At 38.6% G+C, this 21,697-nt stretch overlaps 1 long non-coding RNA gene across 2 annotated transcripts in view; it reads left to right on the forward strand.

Moving 5' to 3' along the window:
* Positions 1-21,697, forward strand: part of LOC139700839 (uncharacterized) — a 396,632-nt gene that overhangs the window by 322,569 nt on the left and 52,366 nt on the right. The gene's annotated exons all lie outside the window — the stretch shown is intronic.

Raw genomic sequence — 21,697 nt, forward strand, 5'->3', positions numbered from 1 at the left:
ACTGGCTATGTTTAACTTAATTATTTATATTTCGTGGACCATGAATCCTTTTAGGCCAGTTTGGTGACCGAATAAAAGTCGCAACTCTCATTGGGACCTCAAAAACAAATGACCAAGCTCGTATATTCGGTCAATCAGCGTTAATGGAAAAAGTTTCGCTTTGCGAGACGGAGTGAAGGGAACGTTGCGGCGGAGGGTGGAGGGGCTGAGGATAAGGAAGGAAGAGTAAGCAGGGAACTCTCTAATAGAATCAGATTTATTCCCCATATAATCAACGTTCACCTACTTTTCCGTCGCCGTCGAGCGAGGAAGAGAGTTCAAAAGGGGTGGCGAATGTGGAAGTTGGGGGGGGGGGTTTGAGAGAGGGGGACTGTCTGGAGAGCGTTTCGCTCGGGAGTTAAATGACCTCGAGAAGTTCCCCATTAAAGGAAAAGAAGGGGAGCAAAAATAAAAGGAAAAGGAAACTTGTCGGAGAGGTTTTGCTCGAAGGGAAGAGTCTCCTGTGGGTGAGATGAGGCGGAGAGCTGTCACCATCGACTCCTCTCGTATTCACGCCCCCTATCCGTCCCCCTCCCACTTTCATTTCACCTCATCGCTATTCCCCAATCCCGACGCTCTACCCATTGCAACACCCCCATCCCCAGGCCCATCTCTCGCGTTTCTCAAAAATTCATCTCTTTCCGGGCCCACACCCCTTTCTCTCTACTTCCCCGCGAAACTCTATTTTTCTCTTTCATCCATTTACTACATTCACTTCCCACTTCGTAGTTTCCCATTTTAATGGTCTTTTTATCCATCTCACACGTTTTCTCTCTCTCTTTATACGTACTTTTACATATTATTTTATTATTATTATGAGTTAATCCACCGGTTAAGGTTGGTTGTTGGATGGACACAACTACCAAATAAATATCTTGCAACTCCTAACAAAACACAATCCAGCAACCTACTCTACATCAAGTCCTACTTCATCTCGGTGTACATCCTTCCTCCCTTCATCCCATCCAACATCCCCATCCTTTTCCTGCCCTTTCCTCATTTGCCTAACATTCTCCCCTCTATTACAGTTTTCAGCATCCCTTTGCCGATCAATACGCTTTTCATCCATTTTTCCTGTCCCCTTACGATTTCTTCCAAAAGACCCCTCTCTTCACCCACCATACCAAGCACTTCCTCATTTGTTTTCTTCTCGGTCTATTTCACCCTCTCCATTCTTCTCCACACCCAAATTTCAAAAGCCTCCAATCTGCGACTATTCTCTTGCTTCAATGGCCACCCTTCCGCGCCGTACATAACTACGCTCCATATAAAATTTTTAACAAGTATTTTCTTAACATTCTTACTCAACGTCCCCGTCATTAACTCCCTCCTCCTTTCGAATGCCTCTTTTCCAAGCGCAATTCTTCTCCTTACGTCGCTATTACTTTGAGCGTGGCGGAAGGTTTGGAAAGACCCGCAATCTTGATGTCTTAAAGTATCTTCACTCAGTACACATACACTGTTGTAGTAGGCAGATTTTTGTTCATCTATAAACATCAACATCTACATAATACCCCGCAAGCTACCGCAAGGACGTGTGGCGGGGCAGGGGTTAGGTCCCCACCCGTAAATAGAAACAATACCACATGCAAAATCGGCAACATTCAAAACTACACCCATATTGGCATACACATTCATGCAAAAATCCCTTCATCCAACAATCATGCAAACACATATTTCATAAACCAAGAAACTATTGCACCCCAGGATGCAGCTTGAAATCCATCCTACAACGCGCAAGCCAGAATATGACAAGTAAGAAGGCGAGATTCCATTTCCACATGAACATGCAACATAACGCTCTACTTCCCAAGGAGACTGTGGAAGGTAGGGAATGTGACCCAACGCTGCAGGTAGCCGGCGAGTCCCCTCACTGAGAGGGACGAGGGATTGAAGGGAAGAACTTTACTCGCTGTGGAATTTTAAAATTTACACTGCAATATAAAATTCTGTGAGTTGTGAAGTGCGATCAGTGATTCGGTTTTAACTGGCAAAAAGCAGATTGAAATTCATAGGCCAATTTATGAAGTGTACAGAGGTGGAATAATGAGTGATTTCGGAGTAAGGCAGTGGTAAATTCATAAAAATGGCCGAACCAATTTTCATTAGGTGGACCTCAGTGGCCGCTCTAGCCATGTTACAAATGAATTTTGCCGTTTTTTGGAGACACCATAGACATTTTTCCGTTCACTCATAAGCTAACCACACTACTGGCCCACAACACTTTAACGTATACCTTAGTCGATTTTCAGCTTGTAAATTTCCCGATGAATGCCAGCTTTATATACATATATATATATATATATATATATATATATATATATATATATATATATATATATAGGTATATAACTCCTGTATGGGTATATATATGTATGTTTGTGTATATATATAAATATTTATTTATTTATTTCATCTTTGGTCGTTCAACCATAAGATTGGCTGACTGCATACCTCCATCCTACTCCATCTGATGCTAATTTGGTTACTTCCTGGTATTTTTTGTAATATACTTTCTTCTTTATTTGCCCCATGCATTTATCCCTTGGGCTTTCTCTTGAGACCTTACCCTCTATTTTTCCTTCTATTACATGTATTCTTCACGCATATATATATATATATATATATATATATATATATATATATATATATATATATATATATATATATATATATATATACATATATATATGTGTATGTAAATATATATATACATGTGTGTGCGTATGTGTGTGTGTATATTTAGCATATATACATGTAAACACACACAGCCCTCTCTCTCTCTCTTCGCATCCATATCATTATCTCCCCCTCTCAGACGCAGGCTCACTCTCTCTCTGTATCTTCCATGTATAAATCCTCCTATCGTATCCTCGGATGTTTTTCCGTAGTTAAACCCCTACAATGAGCATTTTTTCGCTACACGAGGTTTACTTCTATTTAGGGGAAAGGAAATAAATAAAAAAATTGCTGAAATCACTGAGCATACCACTCGTTCGGTGTATTTTTTCTTGCTTTTGTCGCGTCGAGATAAAATTAGCGGCCGCGGTGGTGGCAAAATTGTTCAAGGCGTTTACCAAAGTGCTCTCCTCTCCTATCAAATTCAATTTTTGGCTTTGGTAAATCCCTTCGGACTGATAACGATCGGTCATGGTCGGGCAACAGATCAATACCAACACATGAGGCATTTTTTCTCTCTCTCTCCATACGTTGGATGTGGCAAAGTATTATATTTATGAGTAAATACCACGCAGGGTTACATGTGTTTATGGCCACTTTTCACGTTTTGACCATTTATAGAATAACATTTACCTTTACTTCTGTTCCCGATTCTCTTTTATCTGCTAGGTTACTATGTCCACGAGAACTCCAAAATGACGACTAACGACAACTCGTATCAGCCTAAGATGCTCAAAATTTCAATTTATCTCCTGATTTTATAAGAGTGGATAAATCAATTACACTTTTGCATATGGAAATGGCGGTTTTGAAAATAGTTCCGTTCCACCAAAAAATTTAAATAAGCGAAAAATTTGAGAACTACCTTAGTTGAAATATAAATTTCCTTGAAGAAAAATTTAATTTTTTTCTTTGATATACATCGTACGTATTTATTTCAGCATGCTTAATTCAAACACAATATTTCAAACATCCATTACTGCATCATTAGGTAGTGGTACATTTATCTAATTGAGAATGTATAACTTAGCACCTCCAAATTTACGTAAATATATTTACGAATCCATGCTTAAATAGCTGGTGTCCCAGCACTCAATTCCAGACACCTTTACCCTTAATGCTTGTGGAACATTATGTAGACTTACGTTTATGCAAGATTTATAAATGGCAAAGGTTTTTTTTTCGATAGTTCGTCGCTGAATAACGTTTTCAACGAGTTTTATAGTGAAATTTCTTCCACGTTGTGCACCAACGCTCCCTAAAACAAGAGTTGGATACTACCCAAACTAGCTCCACTCTGGGGAATCAGAAATTAATTTGTAGATTCTACCGAGCTTCATTACGGTGCGACCTCACCAGTCACCCAAATACGTCACATACGTGATGAAATTTGTCGCAACGCGATGAAGTTTGGTGAAATCTGCGAAGTGTGTTCTAATTCTTCAAGATGCAACATCACAAGATTAGGGCTGATGGTACTGAATAGATATTTACGCCTTTTTTACGCATTGGTGAAATCTCAAAGATAAGTGTTTACAGGTAGATTTAATCTCTGGTTTAAAATACGAAAAGACTAATTATCACTAAAACAGTGATAATTAGTCTTTTCGTATTTTTTCGTTTTTTTATTTCGTATTTTTTCGTATTTATTTCGTTCTTTTTTCTTAAAAGATTTCTTCCGTGAATTTTTGCGTGAAAGATTGAAATAATTGGAAAGCGCTGAATTACGTATGCCATTGCGAGAATAAAATATCCACTCCGTTGAGTTGTTCTCCGTCGGATAGTCGTGTCAATGCGTGGAGAGCTTGGCTGTTGCCAAGGGTCTTAAGAGTCCAATCTAGACGAAAGCTCGATACACCTCAACCCCGCATTCTCCTATTCCATGCCTCACTAAAGTTTTGTGATTTCTCTGGTCGGTTTTTGCCAAGAGAAACCCCCAAGCGGCTTATATAAGAGAACCCTGGTAATGGGAATGTCGCAAACCATAGGAGAAAGTTGATGACTTAAGTAAAGATTTAGAGAAAATCTGGTGAAATTTTTTCAAAGACGTAGTACTGCACTGTACTGAAACTTGGATATTCAAGCAAAAGGAGAAAGGTAGACTGGAGACTTCTGCATCTATATAATACCATGCTGGCAACCACTAGCGTGTATGGCAGCGGGTAATTCCACACCAGGCAATAAAAAGATAGTCAAAAAATAGTTACTTAAATGTTGGTTAGCCAGCATTTTTTCGCATTAAAATGCAAAACAATCTAATGATGGTGGCAATAAATGTTAATTACATATGCATGCATTGCGGTATTTGAGTGCGAATTAATTTCCTAGATATGCAAGACGAGTCAGGTCACAAGGTGAAAATTTAATTTAAGAATAACAGAGACGAAGGCTATTACAATTTTCCACTTAGTAAAGACTTATTTCCGAATAGTATTGATATGCTACATAATGTCCAAGAGATGCTTTCACTGTACATATTCAAATATTTATATAAAATACATAAATTGGACTCGGTACAGTGAGAGTTTTACTTGAAAATGATGTAGTACATTGAAACTATTCGGAAATAAATCTTTATTAAGTGGAAAAATTGTAATAGTCTTCTTCCCTGTCATTATAGAATAGTTTCACCACGTCACACCTAAATCTCTGATTTATAATAAAATAAGAGTTAGATAAAAAATGATACCATTCTGAGGACTGTAGAATTTTGAAGTTATCGTTTTGTCCCCTATCACGGTCGTTTGGATTTACTATGATTTCTGTATTTCGCGTGAAAAAAGACATCTCGAATACGCCTGTACTGCGCTTGATCTCTCAACATATGCTCTCTTTCAGCGTAGTACAATTGGGGCAATGATATATTTTCAACATCATCTCCCAAGAGACCTTCAAAATTATGTATGAGACTTAATCTCCAATTTTTACCAAAGCTCACTAATTGATTGCCGAACTAGATCCTCCAATAATCTATTCTCTAATTACTTTATCATAAAACAAATTTTACAAATACATCTCCTTTAGTTACAAAATGATCTTAAACGGAAATCAAGCTGGCTATTGATATGTGAACGTGGGGATGGAAAAAGTTACGTGGCGAAGAGAATTAAAAATGAAGAAGCACTTGGCATTGTGGTTGAGGATAGTTTGGTGGGATAAAATCAAAGAAGTGGAGAAAAATGGATGCAAGGCTGTGCTAGAGAGAAAGGAAAATATTGCTTAGATGAGATAGAGGTAGGAAAGTAAACGGAATGTTGGATGAATGAAGGTATGCATGACTAATGCAGGTTTAAAGAACAGCTTATTTCAATGAAGGCTATGTTGTAATTATTTAGTGCCATGATAGGTGGAACTTTTAATTGTGGCTGTTTAAATCTACATTGAACGATAGATTACTCCTAATAATAGGTCCCAAGTAGGAGGTCACTACCCTAACCGATCTTTGTGCTAGTTTCTGTGTCAGGTGGCATGATGGTAGTGCAAACGCTTATCCTCCCAAATGTAACTTTTATGTAGAAAACTTCAACCCTAAATGAGAGACCGGGAGACGTCTTTGGAAATGTCTTTTCCTCACCTGGCAACCAACTTGGTCCATCTCCTTTCCACTCTCACAATTCATCTCAAATTCCTCCGCTAATTCTTCACCCCAATTGTTCCGCCTCGAGAATGTTTTGTTGCCCCCGTCCCCACAGGTTCATCCCTTTCCTTTCCTCACCCTTTCTCCCTCACCCCCTTTTCCATCTCCCTTCATTACATCCTCAGGGCTGCAGGGATAATAACCTCTCACTCTCCGGAAAAAGACTTTCCTCCCTTCTCATCCCTTGTAATATGGCGGAAAACTTCGAATTCGTCACCGACGCCTCCTTCGAAGTGAGAGAGAGAGAAAGGAAAAACGGCGGCGAGATTACACCGGAGTTGGGAAGCACAAAAAAGAAAAGAATTCTCTCGATAAAAAATCTCCCAACCTTCTCATCTCCTACCGCTCTGAGGGAATTCTGGTGGGAGGGTCGGACGAGGGCTCAGGAGGGGTTTGTCTGGCGGATACTGGCGACGGTCTTCCCCCATTTCTCCAGTGTAATATTCGCATCCGATAGAGGGCGTGAAGGAGGTGGGAGTGAGAATGGATGAGCAAAATAAAAAAGATATTGTCGGGGATTATATGACCCTGAGTTTTCGCACCCGCAGATACAGTCGTCAGTTTATTGAGGGGATAACATCCCTCTACATCTTCCATCGGAACAGAGCGTGAACCCAGAAGTTTCCTTCGCCCTTGGTGAATCAGAGCGTTCATTTTACAACGCTTTGGCGCTAACAAAAGTTGTGAAAAGAGTCATACAAAGATGATTTGCAATTTCCTTCATAGAGTAAGTGTAGTTTAGTAGCTTAACTATTTAAGTTCGTATTGCTTCTCGAGTGTCACTTTGTGAATATATTTCAGTATCATAAATTATAGGACGAAGCAAGTCAATTTTTAAATTAAATATATTTTTCATAGTTTTAACTTAGCGTGCCCCTTTCAAGATGGCATTTGGTCAGTGTCTATCTGTGTGAGTTTCATTATTGTGATTGGTGACGGCTCTGTTGAAATCAAGGCGAGTGTATTCAATTTAGTGTATAAATTGACTTGTATTATCCTTTTATTATGAGTAAAATCAAGCCTCAAACACTTTTTTTGGCAGTACAGAACGTATCGATATGTAATGGTATCAAAATGGGGGGAATTTATTGGAATGAACACATGAAAAAATTTGTTTTGCTTCCGGGAATAAAATAGCATCTACGACACTTTTTTACCTTGTACTCCTCTCATTTTTGGTTCCAATTTACGAAACATTTCAGTTCCGATTCCACGCTTCAAGTATTTTATTTTGAAGTCCCTAATTTTTAATTGCGTATTTTTTTATATTTTTTAAATGTAAATAAAATTACTATCGTGTTTAATGCAAAAAATTACATGAAAATTGATGCATTCCGTGAACTGGGACTTTTAACTGTTTGACGATAAATACAAAAAATTTTCCGATTATAGTATGCACGATGAATAAAAATGAGTATTAGGTTGTTTCAATTAAGTGGACATATGCCTTCCAGCGGTTTTGCAATTTCCCCCAAAAATAATTTTTCCTTGATGGTCGCATACACTTTGTAATGCCTGTGCCTCTCCTAACCTTGTTAAAGCCTATACACGACCCTTGGATGTGCTCAAACATGCAATAAGAAGAGACCATCTATCCGCCCTCGAGTATTTTGTCTTCGGAAGGTCTTTGGGAGACGATTACATTGAAAACTTGAGTGGCATCCTTTACTCAGGTACACGGACATGCAAGCAGCACTGCTTCCACTCATTAATGCATACAATGGGTTCTTTGAAATGGGTGGTTTAAGCTCATTTAAGCACGAAGTGTGTTCCTTTCACATAGCAATACCGAATAGTCGAGACTGGAAATTTTCCTGCACTTTGCGCATATGAACGTGTGTACCATTAAGGAAATACTATATACTCCCATTTCAATCGCCCCGAGATTCACGCTGTTTCACGGCGTACGAACGCGTGTCCGGACTACGTTTGTCACAAGGGTAGGGACCGTTAGAGTATTCGGTGTTAAGTAAACTAATTTAGTTAATGAATAAAAAGTTAAATTTAGTTCAAATCAACGCATAAATATTGATTGCTTCGATGTATAATTTTGATGCTTGAAAATTTATTGACTATTTGATATTTAATGTATATTATTTATTGGAATTTTAATGCTACTGAATTTTACAGCTAAATTTTGCTAATGATTTCTTCTTGAGAGTTCCAATAAAAAGACCAAGTTTTCATTTATTTCTAGTGTAATTTTTTGACGAGTATCGAAATTTTCGCAACAAATGGGTGGTTTTAGCGATTAGTTTTAGACTAGGATATATCTCGAATCAGTCAAATTTTAGCTTATAATATGGTACAGCGACAGGATTTAATTTATGGAAATTGCCATTTTACAAATTAATAAAATGTTAACTTTACTCTCGACTCAACGTCCAGGAAAAAATTGTAAAACCTACAACAGAGTAACGTAAGGTAAATTTAAAATGACGTGACTTTTATCCATTATTCATTCCTCTCAGCCATAATCTCGCTAACTTCCCATTCTTTCGACAACCACAACCATTGCCCAATGACTGATAAAATCCCTACTAATATACCGCCCTCCTCTCTCCAGTCACCTATATATCTACTTCAGTATGGCACCAAACAGGCTTACGCGAGGGTGTATGGCAGTGGGTGACCCTACACCAGGCATGCAATATCAAGTTTTTCTTTTTTATTTTATTTAATATTTTTCATGCAATATACCTGTAATATAATTAAAGTGACTCGTCGTAAAACTATCCTAATTAAGGATTTGAAGTTTATAAACCTCACTCTACACTTTTAAAACTGTTTAAATGAGAAATATGCATCAGCATAGAAACGCGTAATGTGAAATAATATCAGCGGGAAATAACAATTTTAATATTTCACGTATAGATGATGATTTTTGTTTTTGACAGACTCACACATGGATGAAATTATGGAATGTTTTCATCCCCCCCCTCTCGTCTCTTCTTCAATGCTTCTGAAAAACCCCGACGGCAGCTCCCGAGAGTTGCAAATTTCATTGAAATTACTTACTAGAGATATCAAAGCAAAATTTTAAACTCTCATTTTACTCTAGTTACAAAAATATTTTATGCCAAGAAATTTGTCATAAACTCTAGTGGTAGATTAAACTCGGCAGGTTCAACGGGCCCAATTTGAGCATTAATAGAAATGATATTCTGCAAGAAATTTCGAACTTCTGCCTAAAAACTTCATGATAACTATGCATTACGTACGTGATTAATGCAATGGTTGGTATGTTTTTTTATTCACGCTGAAAGGAAGAAACTTGAGGTGTCGAAACAACTATTAAATAATATTTAATCCCACATTAGATAAATTAAGCAATCTCGCTGTCGCCTTTCGTCTAAATGTAAATCGAAGAATATGATGTAAGATTCTTTTCTGAGTTCAATGATAAATATTTAAAAAAAAGGACACGGGGGTATGTTTATGAATTATTTTTGTCCTTTCTTCCCCGCCTCCGATGAGCATCTTAAAAATCAATGAATACGTTATCTAAAATGAAATTCACTTCTGCCATCGTAGTAAGTGAAATTGATATTTATATTTTTTAAATTCTCGTTACCATAAGAGTTTGGTTTCATGGTACGCATGGCGTGGTATCGATTTCCCAAGTTGGATTGGACCTGAAAGTTAGTTCATGCTCGAGTTCATTGATACTGAGGAATGTGTTTAAAAATAAGATCCTTTCGTCGGAATAAGGGATCCATTGTTGTCCTGCTCTGAGTGTTGGTCCGTATCCCACTCCATCGAAATGAAAGGTCGTCTGTGACACGACGCGTTCACTGAAATGTGACTGGAGTGGTCCCTTTCTTTCTATCGGATATTGGAAAGGGGTTCAATTTTTTTTCCGCGAACAAAGACCTTGGTTCATAAAGTTACCACGCTCAAAGAGTTAAAAGTGTATTTCATTGTAGAAAGATTATAAAATAGGTTTTTAGATGTTTTATGACTCCTGTGGTCTTTTCCATTCTCTCACTCATACTGAAGAAGCCTTTTAGCCCCAAAACGTCCACCGCTCGTGAGTTCAGCGACGGTCGTTTTAAATTTCTATAGATCATGTATTTTACTTGCTAACTTATTTTTGTGTTTATATGTATGTGTGTGTGTATATATATATATATAAATAATATATATTTATACATATATATATGTATGTATATATATATACATATATATATGTAATATATATACACATGATTTCGTCGACGTAACACGGAAGTGCCGAATAATAAATTGGACAGCAACAAACAATATAGAAACACATAAAAAGAACACTCAAACGTTGTTTCTTGATCATTTTGACGGAATTCTGCTGTCTTCATCGGAAGATAGAGAAATAATGGCATTATTTCTTTATATTGTTTGTTACTGTCCAATTTATTATATATATATATATATATATATATATATATATATATGTTTATATATAACTGTTTTTTCTTTTAACTTTGAGTCTTCTTTCTTTCTTCCATCCTTTGGAAAAGATGGCTATGCCAACAAAATATTTAAAAAATATTGCAAGTGAGTAGGTTCCGAGTAAATTGAGGGAGGGGCGAGCAGGAGTAACCCATGGATGAGTGTGGCCAAAGAAACTCCAAAGTTAACAAACCTAGTTGTAGGCGTAATTTTGTGGAAGTGTTAATGACTATTAAAATTCTCAGAACCGAAATGAAATGAATTGTGCACGCTTGGATTAGACAATTGCGAAATGAGTTACTCAGAACAGGGAATTATAGAATAAATTGCAATGAGGGATTTAGTTTTTCAAAATGGCTTTAGAACTTCTTTTTGTATGATGTCTACCCCGGAAGTAGTAGCGTGAATGTGTGTACAAGCGCGGGGGACTACTCTGAATGACCCTCTTCAGTTAAGTCCCTTACTATTTAATGAAGTCAATTTCTCATTTCATGGACAACAAAGTATGAAATTTTTATTCAATTTTAAATTTAGGAAATTGAATATAATAAACGAGAGATGAAGGTAATGAAAGCATTAAATTGACATTACAAAAATGGCAAACCCTGGAATTGGTCTGCAGACATCTCGTAAAGCATTGGAATGGATGCAAAATTTCTGATGGCCCAAACATCTCTCCCACAAATCCTTGTTACTGGTTTGAAAGGTGTGTAGATATGTATGTAGATAGAAAGAAAAACTGTGATTTTTTGTATTTATATTATCGCTAGCTTGGTTAACTTACTACCTATTATAATATAGAGCTTAAGGCGCGGAGCTTTTTTAAATTAGCAACTGAGTAATATTTATCAAATCCGATTGTCATCCCTTACCCTCTTTTTTTACTTTATCTTCACTATGGTACATTCTCCTATTTGATAACCGCTTCATGTCTTCTATCTCTCATATGCCTTCTAAAACCTTTCGGCGAGTATTTACCTTGGGTGTCCTCATTTATGGTTCTACTGATTAACTACTACTTCCACATTTTTCTTTAACAGTCGATCTTGTCTCAAAATGCCAGTTCAGCTTATCTCAAACGAAAATTTATGTAGAAATGTCATGATAAGTATTGTGCATGCATGTCTGGTGACGTTAAACCCCCCGCCGCAGGCCTTAGTGGTGGCTTGCGGGGTATTATGTAGATGTAGATATGATCTCTTGGGGATATAGATTGGTGCAGTGGCTATCGTACTGGCTTCCCATCCCAGCGGCGTTGGATATTTTTCAGAGGTATCTCGAGCCCTACTCGAGGTGCTTTGTGGAGGGCACTTTGAATGAGTGCGCCGTCCATCGGATGGGACGTTAAGCTGCGGACCCCTTGGCGCCTTTCGAAAAGAGTAGGCTAATGCCTAATGCTTCTCTCCACCCGTCATCCTTTGCTGTCCATCCCTAATGGCGCAAATGACGTCAACAGTCGGTCGCCTCCCCTAAATACTACTGCTACTATGAGATATCTCTTTGTTTTCCGAAGGAGTCTTTCTCATCTACCCTCCGATAGATTAATTGCTCCCTCTGTTCCTCATCATAATCTTGTATCACTTAGACTCAGTATTGAGAAATGATTTCTACTTGTTCTTCGATGTGTTATCTGATCTGAAATCATCATTTGTTTTTGTTGTCTATGATCCGTGCACTTCTTTCAATTCTTTTTCGGCTTGTGTTTGTGCCTTCTAAGTCCTTATTGCAACATTTTTCATTTCCATTTCAGTTTCAAATTTTAATGACAGGTATTTGAGTAATCGACCGGGAAAGGTAAATTTATGTTTTATCGCGTAACTTATCAGCATCCATTTTTAATCCTCTCCTAATGCCTTACGAAATGTGTTCTGGGAACACTTCTGTTACAATGATACATTATTCAATTCCATCCTTTTTTTATTTGTTTGTCTTTTTTCATTCTTTTACACTCAGATCTCCAATTTACATTAGTACTTTTTTCCTAATTGAAACGCTTACATTTAATGAATTATAACATGAACTATGACGTGAAATTCCACAGGAATATCTGTGGGTCATTTTCATATTTTATCAGAAATATTTTGCTAGTTTTTCGGAAAATAACATGCATCATGCTTACGCTGAGGTTTAGTTTAAAGCACAAAAAATGCATTGACAAAAGTATTTAAGCCTCAAAAAATTTAATGAATGGAGATAAATTTGAGAAATAGGAATGAATTGCCCGAAATTTACATCACTTATCTAAAAATTGAGGTTTATGAATTCAAACCTCATAGAATCATAGTACCGCTGTTTTAATGTTCGAATGCATAGTTTGACTATTTTGTCGAGTGTAAATCTAGAGAAAGAGTTTCAAAAGCATCATGTAGGGAATATTACTCTTGTTGCCTCCTGTTTTGTTACCAAAAGCAAATAAGTTCATGGGTCATCATACCCAAAGATAATTAGATTATTCGATTATTTCTTCAAATGAAAGTGCTGGATGATAGCGGAGGTAAACTATGTAATGATTTGGGTTTTGGATATCCTTCAATTAAACTCTTCTTTCCCTGGACCTTCTATATCCGTAATGGATCACGGTATGTCATAGTCGATTGCATTAACAAATGCGTGAAATAGTCGAGCAAGTTATAACATTTATGCGGACCGAAATTTCTATGCACAAGCATCAAGCGTTAGCATTCCCAAGGTCGCTCGCGAGAGGTACACGTGTCTGTGCCATTTCGGTATTGGGCTACTTCTTTTTTTATCATTAAATTAAACCTCTCAGTTCAGAAGGACGTGCATTTTTTTTAATAGTCCCGGCTTGAATACGTTGAGTCCGGGATGCAAGGATTGACCGAAAATTCGAGCGGCCGTGGGAGGAATTTCAATCTGCGCGATATTTTTTTAAGGCCGGATCGAGATTAGCGAAAGAGAGTGTGGGGCAAGGGAAGGGATGTACATGAGATGGGTGGGGCAGTGTCGCGTAAACATGTGTGTGTGTGGGGGGGGGGTGGAAGGACGATTTCGTGCGTTCCCATCGAGTAAGCCTTAATGCTCACTGCGACCTCCCGGTAAAGAGGGCCACCTTATGTTTTATTATTATTATTTTTTTATTCCATCTCTCCCTTTCTCTCTTTCCCACCCATTTTATTTCTCCCACGAATCGAATCAAACCGTACGGACGAAGGGCGGTGAGGGGGATGAAGTGGCGAAGGCCACTTCTGGACTGCAAACCGGAGTGGTGAATTGGATATAGGAAAAAAGGGGTAAAAAAGAAGACAAAAGGAATTGAGAGAAGGGAGAGAAATTAAGAGGGGCGATAAAAAAAAGAGAGAGGAAGGTTTGAAAGAAAGACCTCCTCCCGCGTCCGGACGTCTTGCTACCTCCGTCCCGTGACCGCATCCCACTGCGATGCCTCCGCTCACCCTCATGTGCCATCTCGTACCCCCATCCCCACTTCAACCCCTACTTCACCCCCTACCACCCTCAATCTCTCTCCTCACCATTCTCTCCCCATCCCATTTCGTCCCTCACAAAGCGTCAGGGTTGAGGGAGGGAGAGAGGGACGGAGCCAGCCAGTCCAGTCCTTGTCCCATCCAATTTCACGCGGGCACTCACACACGCACACATGTGCCATTCTCTTGAACCTGTCCGTGTGTGCACTCGTACAAACGAACGCACGCACACAGTGGCACACGAGACCGCCACCCGCCCCACTCGCATCCAATTTACCGTCCGTCTGGAGCTCAATCCCTTCTTCCCTGCTTTTTTTCCCTCTCCAGCGCAGTCCTCCCTCCACTAATCCTCCTCCGTTCCTTCCCTCTCTCCGTCTCTCTCCCCAATCCTCCCGCGACCATCCCCTTCCCCCTTCTCTTGTCCTCTCCGCCCCAATAGAGTTTGTTGTGGGGGAGCGGGATTCCGATGTGTATTGTTTAACGCGGATGACACGCCGTCAGGACCCGCGCTTCGATCCCCTCCATTCACTTCTTGAAGCCATCATTATCCCCGACTTCTTTTAACTAACCTTGATTTCACCAAAACTCCAGTATGAATAACCCTTCTCAAATCGCCATGACAATGTTTGGTGATGCACAGGAAAATAACAGTGGTAAATCGCGTGCTGCAAATGGTACTGAAAATACCCTCGGATAAGTCTCGTAGAAGATGATAAGAGAGATCTTGAAAATGTGTGTGAAAGTGACCACAAAAAAGGAGTATGCATATATTTTCGTATTTCTCTGAAATCCAACTCGAAGGGTGTGGCAGTCGGTTTTAGGTCACCAGTAATTGGAGTTATTTTTGAATGATCATCAACAAGGTAACGAGTTATCATTCAACATGTTTGGTACGCAGTAACCCTCCCCACCATCCCATTCTCTGCCAATATATCTTTCTCACACTTTTAATTACTTGGTTCTGCTGGTTTATCCTTTTGTTTACCGCTACTCAATGCTTCCCTTGTATTTTCACATCAGTTATGTTTTTCAATAAGTCATTGTCCCTCAGAGTATGTTTGATTGGTTTTCCTTTGCTTATTAAGTCTTCAATAGCACTTGTTATTGTTATTTTTTGATTGATTTATCAAAAATTGAGTTTCCCCCACTGTTGGTCGTCTCAAATTTTGCGAGGGGAAAATGATAGCAGATATTGGCTCTGCCGTCAATTTTTCTTAACTTAATACTGTAACCTACCCTGCCATTGCATTTGATTGCATTGATGCCATTGCATTTGACATAAGCATTAGGAGTAAAGGAAACAGTGATATTACGAGGTGCTTTCAAAGTATCAGTCCTCCCTAAGTTTTTCTAACGCATCACTTTAACTAGGAAGTTAAAAAATCTCTAAGTTCTAAACATGATCTCCATGCAAGCATTAATTTTTTTCACACTAGACGCCATGAGTCCAGTGCCAAAGAGGACGCTTTATTAGGTTATTTTGCTCGCTGGAAAAACCGTTTAGTCCGTGGCCGAGGCTTACTTCTTGGGTTCGTTGTCGTTAGACGCTCGGACTCCTTTCAACTTCTGCACTAACAAAGGAATCTCAGATAAAAATATCTCATTCTAGTGGAGGCAATGTGAGTCCTGAGCATTGTACCGTGCAGCTGGTATTCTATGTCTTGTGTTCATTAAGAGTGCCCGCGTATGGTAAGCTCAACCATCTCTTAAATCTTCTCTCAATCCCGAGAAACAATTCGGTGTGACATCAGTGCTTGAACGCACATCTTATATAATAGTATGATGGAGTGAAGAAAGTGCCGTGGAGCAAGATATTTAGGAGACCTGCGACAAATCAAACTCGTATTCATCACACGTGAAGGATAAGGTAGCTTCGCTTCGTATGCGACGGATGATGGATATGTCACAGGAAAAGGGATATACAAAGCTTACGTAATTATTTAAAAGAAGGTCGGTTTTAGGAAGGAATATTCTCAGAGACCAAACTTCTGTAATCCCATGGGTTCAGCTTCCTGCTCATTGCCGTCGACATGCAAGTTTGTTAGATAGGCGAGAGGGTAAACAACACACCGTACTAAGTTCCCACGGCGCGTGAAATTGCGTATCCACGAAATTTACCTTTCCCTTTCCCCACACCTACCACATGTAATCCACACTGCAGAGGTATTTGAAAATAGGAAAAGTATTTATTTTAAGTAATGGCCTATAAATCACAATAGGACTTAATTCCACGCCACACATATTCAAACGTTTACAGAAAATACCAACCTAAACTTATACTATATACTTCTAAACCTCATAGTATATGGAAAATGGCTACGCTAATTTAAAATTGAGCATATACCGCAAATATAATTAAAGTATAATTATTGCGGAATGATTTCCCTGGAGCATAAACAGACAATGTTAATTTATTTAATATTTAATTTTTTAAAATTAGTATTTTCGAATTTAATGACAAATCACCTTTTTAAAATTAAATGAACTTCATGGGAAGCACTTTTTACCCGCTTAGAATCAATTTCAATTAGTAAGGAATTCACCACCTTGTCGAATATACCACTTGACAAAAAACAGTCGGGGGATTTACTTTCCTTCCGGGGGAATTTCTTCATGATGAGGGGAGTAAGAAAAAACTGCTATTCTGCATAAAATGTTTGTTGCACACGACCATAGTTTTGATGCTGTGCATCATCATCTGGTGACAGCTGGTCAGGTGCTGTAAGTCATCATCAGGTCACCTAATGGTTATGCACGGAATCGAAAATATGGTCGTGTGAAATATTTTACTTTGTTGAATGACAAAGATTTTTCTCCCTACTCTCATCATCTTGGCTTAAAAGCATGTATTCGTAATGTGTATAAAAAAGTGACCCATCTAACCAGTGTATTCATACTATTCATCACTCATCAATTTGGTTTCAAAAATTTAAATTTTATATATTATTGGCGAAGTTGTAAAATTTTCTAGGCACGAAACATATTATCTAATAAATACAATAGGGAATTTGATTTTTCTACACGGTGTGGTGAAATGGATTCTCTGAGCCTAGTTTCAACACAACAATATGGATTCACGAACATTCTGAAATACGCAAAAACAGAAGTTGACTTATTTTCCAATGTTGAGTGTGCCTTTCTGAAAGACAAGAATGTTAGGCTAAGGAAATCTATACATATTTTCTTTGAAACATAGTTTGATTAAATAAACAGAAAAACTTTAGTTACAAGAACTATTGAACTATGAGGTGCAAGGCGATCTATGTACATTTACATGACACCCTGCAAGCTATTACTGGGGTATGTGGCAGGGGATGGATCAACAATAGGTATGCAGCATCAAAAATTAAGTTATTATAGGTTGTAAATTTTAATAAATACATAAAGTAATTAAAAAAATGCACATAATGTTTTGTAAAGGTACATGAGGTACCTTATATATGTTTGAAATATTTCTCTTTCCATTGGAAATGAGCAATTAGGACCAAGACAGACAATTAATAAGGGTACGTGAAAAAAGTACATCTCCCATTGTTCAATAAGTCCCGGGACTTATTGAACAAAATATTATTTTTGGGATGAGCAAGGTATAATTTACATCGATTACCTTGAAAAGGGAAAATCTATCAATAGCGAGTATTACATTGAGTTATTGGTGCTTTTGAACGGCGAAATGGCAAAAAAACGACCGCACATGAAGAAGAAAAAATCGTATTTCATCGAGACAATGCACCGTGCAACAAATCAATGAAAATAATAGCTGCATTGAACGATTCAATCTGCTTCCCTACCGACCGTACTCTTCAGATCTAGCCCCGGCGACTAATGGCTGTTTGCTGATCTCAAAAAGATGCTCCAGAGTAAAAGATTTCGCTCGAACGAGGAAGTCATCCCTGCAACTGAAGCTTATTTTGAGGACAAGGACAAATCGTTTTACAAGTATGGTATCGAAAAGTTAGAAAAGCGTTGGAATGATTGTATAGCTATTGAAGGTGATTACGTAGATGAATAAAATTGAATTTTGTGAAACAATTGTTGCTCTTTTAATTAGTCCCGGGACTTGTTGAACGATGTTTGGGACTTATTTCACGATGGGCTAATGAGATGTTTAGGTTAAATGAATAAAAATACTGAGGAATTAGAAGTACCGTGTAAATTTCACCAAACTGAATTGCGGGATGGTGAATTTCATCACAGATGAGGCACCTTCAGGTCACACATGTGACAAAACCGATGGTATCGCGATGAAGTTTGGCGAACTGTACAAAGTTTTTCTAAATCCTCACGATTCGAATCCACAAGGGGTAATTGGATAACACTGAAAAAAATACTCTATTTTGCCTAGCGCGAGTGCATACAGTTTATTTTGATCGCTTATCTTTCGTGGGAAAAATTACATAAGGAATCCGTCGGCTCTACTCTTCATGTCTTTAATCTTATGGCCATGATCTCTCCTAATGTAGTGCGATGAGACTAATAATGGGTATTCAACGTCATCAGCTAAATATATCCCCTTTAAATTTATGCTCCTACATCTACATCCACAAAATACGCCGTACGCCGCCGCAAAGGCGTGCGGCGGAGGATATTAGGTCACCACCCCTAAAAAAGAATCAAATCACGCAAAACCAACGCATGCATGCCATTTCATATCAGCAAAGACTCATGCAAAACTTATTTAAACTTGAACACATGGAAAAAGATATAGTGGCAACAAGCATAAAAATTCACGTACAGCTACGATCATACCTTATGTCTACGCAGCATTTAATCTTATTCTCACTAGTAAATCGGATGCCTTTCCTATTTCTATAATGACTTTGATTTCAAACAATTATGATTCCTGATTGTCCGGGGAAAGAAATAATATTTGTGTCCATCTGGTTTGGAGTCTACAGGGTTCGTCCGGAAAATAAGTGTACTGACTCCTGGGCTGGGCGCGCCGCTCCAGACGCGCCCAGCACCGTTCTGACGAGCTGCGATTGGAGGGGGGTATGTTGGCAAGCGACGCTGAATAAGGCAGTCGGCTCTGAGCTGTGGTGTAGTGAGGAGCTCTGTTAACCCGAACCTCCACGCTCGACCCACGTCACGGAACGCGATGCCGAAGTTTTTGGAGCAGCGTTATTCCATCAAATTTGCGGTAAAGCTTGGGAAATCGTCTACCGAAACTGTCGGTATGATTAACCAGGCTTACGGGGAGTCAGCCATGTCCAGAAACATGATCTTTCGGTGGCACAAGATGTTCGTGGAGGGCAGAGAAGAGGTCGATGACGAGTCTTCGAGAGGTTCCCCTGTATCTGCCTTATTTTATCATTGTAGTGTAACGTACCCAAATAATGTGAGCTCATAATAATTCCCTTTACATCATTGTTAAATTAATGATTTAATTCATTTTGTAATTTAACCTTCGCTTAATGAGTGATTAGCATCCTAGTTCATCTGACAATTTTAATACTTTGCTCAGTTTACCACAACAAGTTAGGCAAGTTAAGCTCCTCTACGCTGCGCGTGGTCATATCTGATGCAACTTAATGAGAAATGTCATATGCCAGCGGAATATTTTAAATAAGGCCTACCTAGCGAAAGGATAACATTTCTTTTTAATCATCTCTTCACATTACCCCAACATATCTCTAAAAAATCTTAGTTATTTGATATTTCGTCCAAGAATTCTCCGTGCATGCTTCACCTAGAAGATCTCGTGAGTTATGATATCGTCTAAATATATTATTGAAAATTTAATTTCTATTTTGGTTTTTAATATGCAAAAAGCATTCGGAAGAGAACTATTCTTTAATCAAAAATTCATCTCTGCACACTTTTTCCAATTAAATTCTAATTTCCATGCGTCGCAGAAACGCTGTATTGTATTCTTTGCTAATTTTACTTTATTCTTTGGATTAAGAATTTTACAGGCACTATGGCTGCAGCATAATCTCTATGTAATGTTTTCTTTATAAATCTCAAGATGAAGCGGCAGCTAACGTACAGACTTCCTATCGAGAGGGCCCGGGTTCAAAACCTTGAGACAATAAATATTTTTCAGCGGTATCCCGATCCCTACTTGAGGTGCTTTGTGGAGAGCACTTTGAGTGAGTAGGACGTCCGTCGGATAGGACGTTAAACTGCGGGCCTCTTGGTGCCTTTGAGTAGGCTAATGCCAACGCCGGTTTTCTCTCCATTTTTACTTTCCCACCCATCCCTAATAGCGAAAATGACCTTGGCTGTCGGTTGCCTCCCATAAAAACTACTACTTCTCTATAATGAATGGCTTAAGAGTGCTGGACCCTACGAGTGAAATGCTTGGAATCAGGTGCCAAACGATCTCTAGAATTACAAAGAACCCTACTTGTTGAATGAACACGTGCAGGACAAACTAAATATGCATCTCAAATCTACATCAAGTAACGCCAGGCTCAATTGTTCTGTTTTCGGACGTTCATATTTTCAGCTTACGACCAACGAATGATAGGAACAGTTTCAAATATATTTCTAAATTTAACATTCATGTATTAACATCTTTATCTACATAATACTCGAAATACCACCGGGAAGGTGATTGGCAGAGGGTGTATCCGCACCAGCCCTTTGCAGCACATAAACAGATAAAGTCACATACCTCGTGTCAGTCATATGCCATTCATGAGAAATAACTGCAGAAAACAGTTCTGACATGCAAATGAATTTGTTAACACCAATTCTAAAAGAATACACACAGGGTATCACCATCATTTGTAGAAAAATCATATAACCAGAGGTATATGTACACATTACGGTGATGAATTCCAAACTAGTTCAAGGTGTTAGCTTACGTAGCTGGTGGTAGCCACCCAAGAGTAAGGGAAAATCTATAAATCTTTATTTTTGAATAAATATTTAAAAAATAAATATATAAATATAAATATATATATGATACATATAAATTTATATGCATAGACAAAACATATATTTGCACTATATTTTTGTGAAATTTGAACCCTATATCCGTGGTACAAAATACCTCCATATTAGTGTTCTCAATGTTTTACTGAATCTTACGCTGAAGGAGCATTAATGGTTACTCTAAGGGTCGGTCTAAAAGGCTGGAAAACATTGTAGCCTACTCCAGCCATAAACCGAAGTGGTTTAGCGATAGCAATCAAATACGCCCCCCTTTCCAAGTTTTTCTCTATCCCTTCGCTCCCTGGACACTTCTTTCTCTTTTCCATCCCCCTTCCAATTCCCCCGCCCCCGGAACCTCTACTTCCGTCCCATCCCTTTTCGCCCACTTTCGGTCGTCTGCGCAACCGGCTCAGCAATTCCATTGTTATCCTGCCCACAAAGCCCACTATTTCTCTGCCTTCCTTTTCTCCAACCGATTTTTCCCTTCTCAGCTCGAAAGATGACGCGGTACATATACGCAATATAAAGGTACATATCCATACGCCCCTTTCCCCCCTCCCCAGCTCCCCCGTGAGATTCCCAGCTGACCGCA

The sequence above is a fragment of the Hetaerina americana genome, unplaced genomic scaffold, assembly GCF_022747635.1.
Source record: "Hetaerina americana unplaced genomic scaffold, ioHetAmer1.1.p SCAF_11, whole genome shotgun sequence".
Classification (NCBI taxonomy): Eukaryota; Metazoa; Arthropoda; class Insecta; order Odonata; family Calopterygidae; genus Hetaerina; species Hetaerina americana.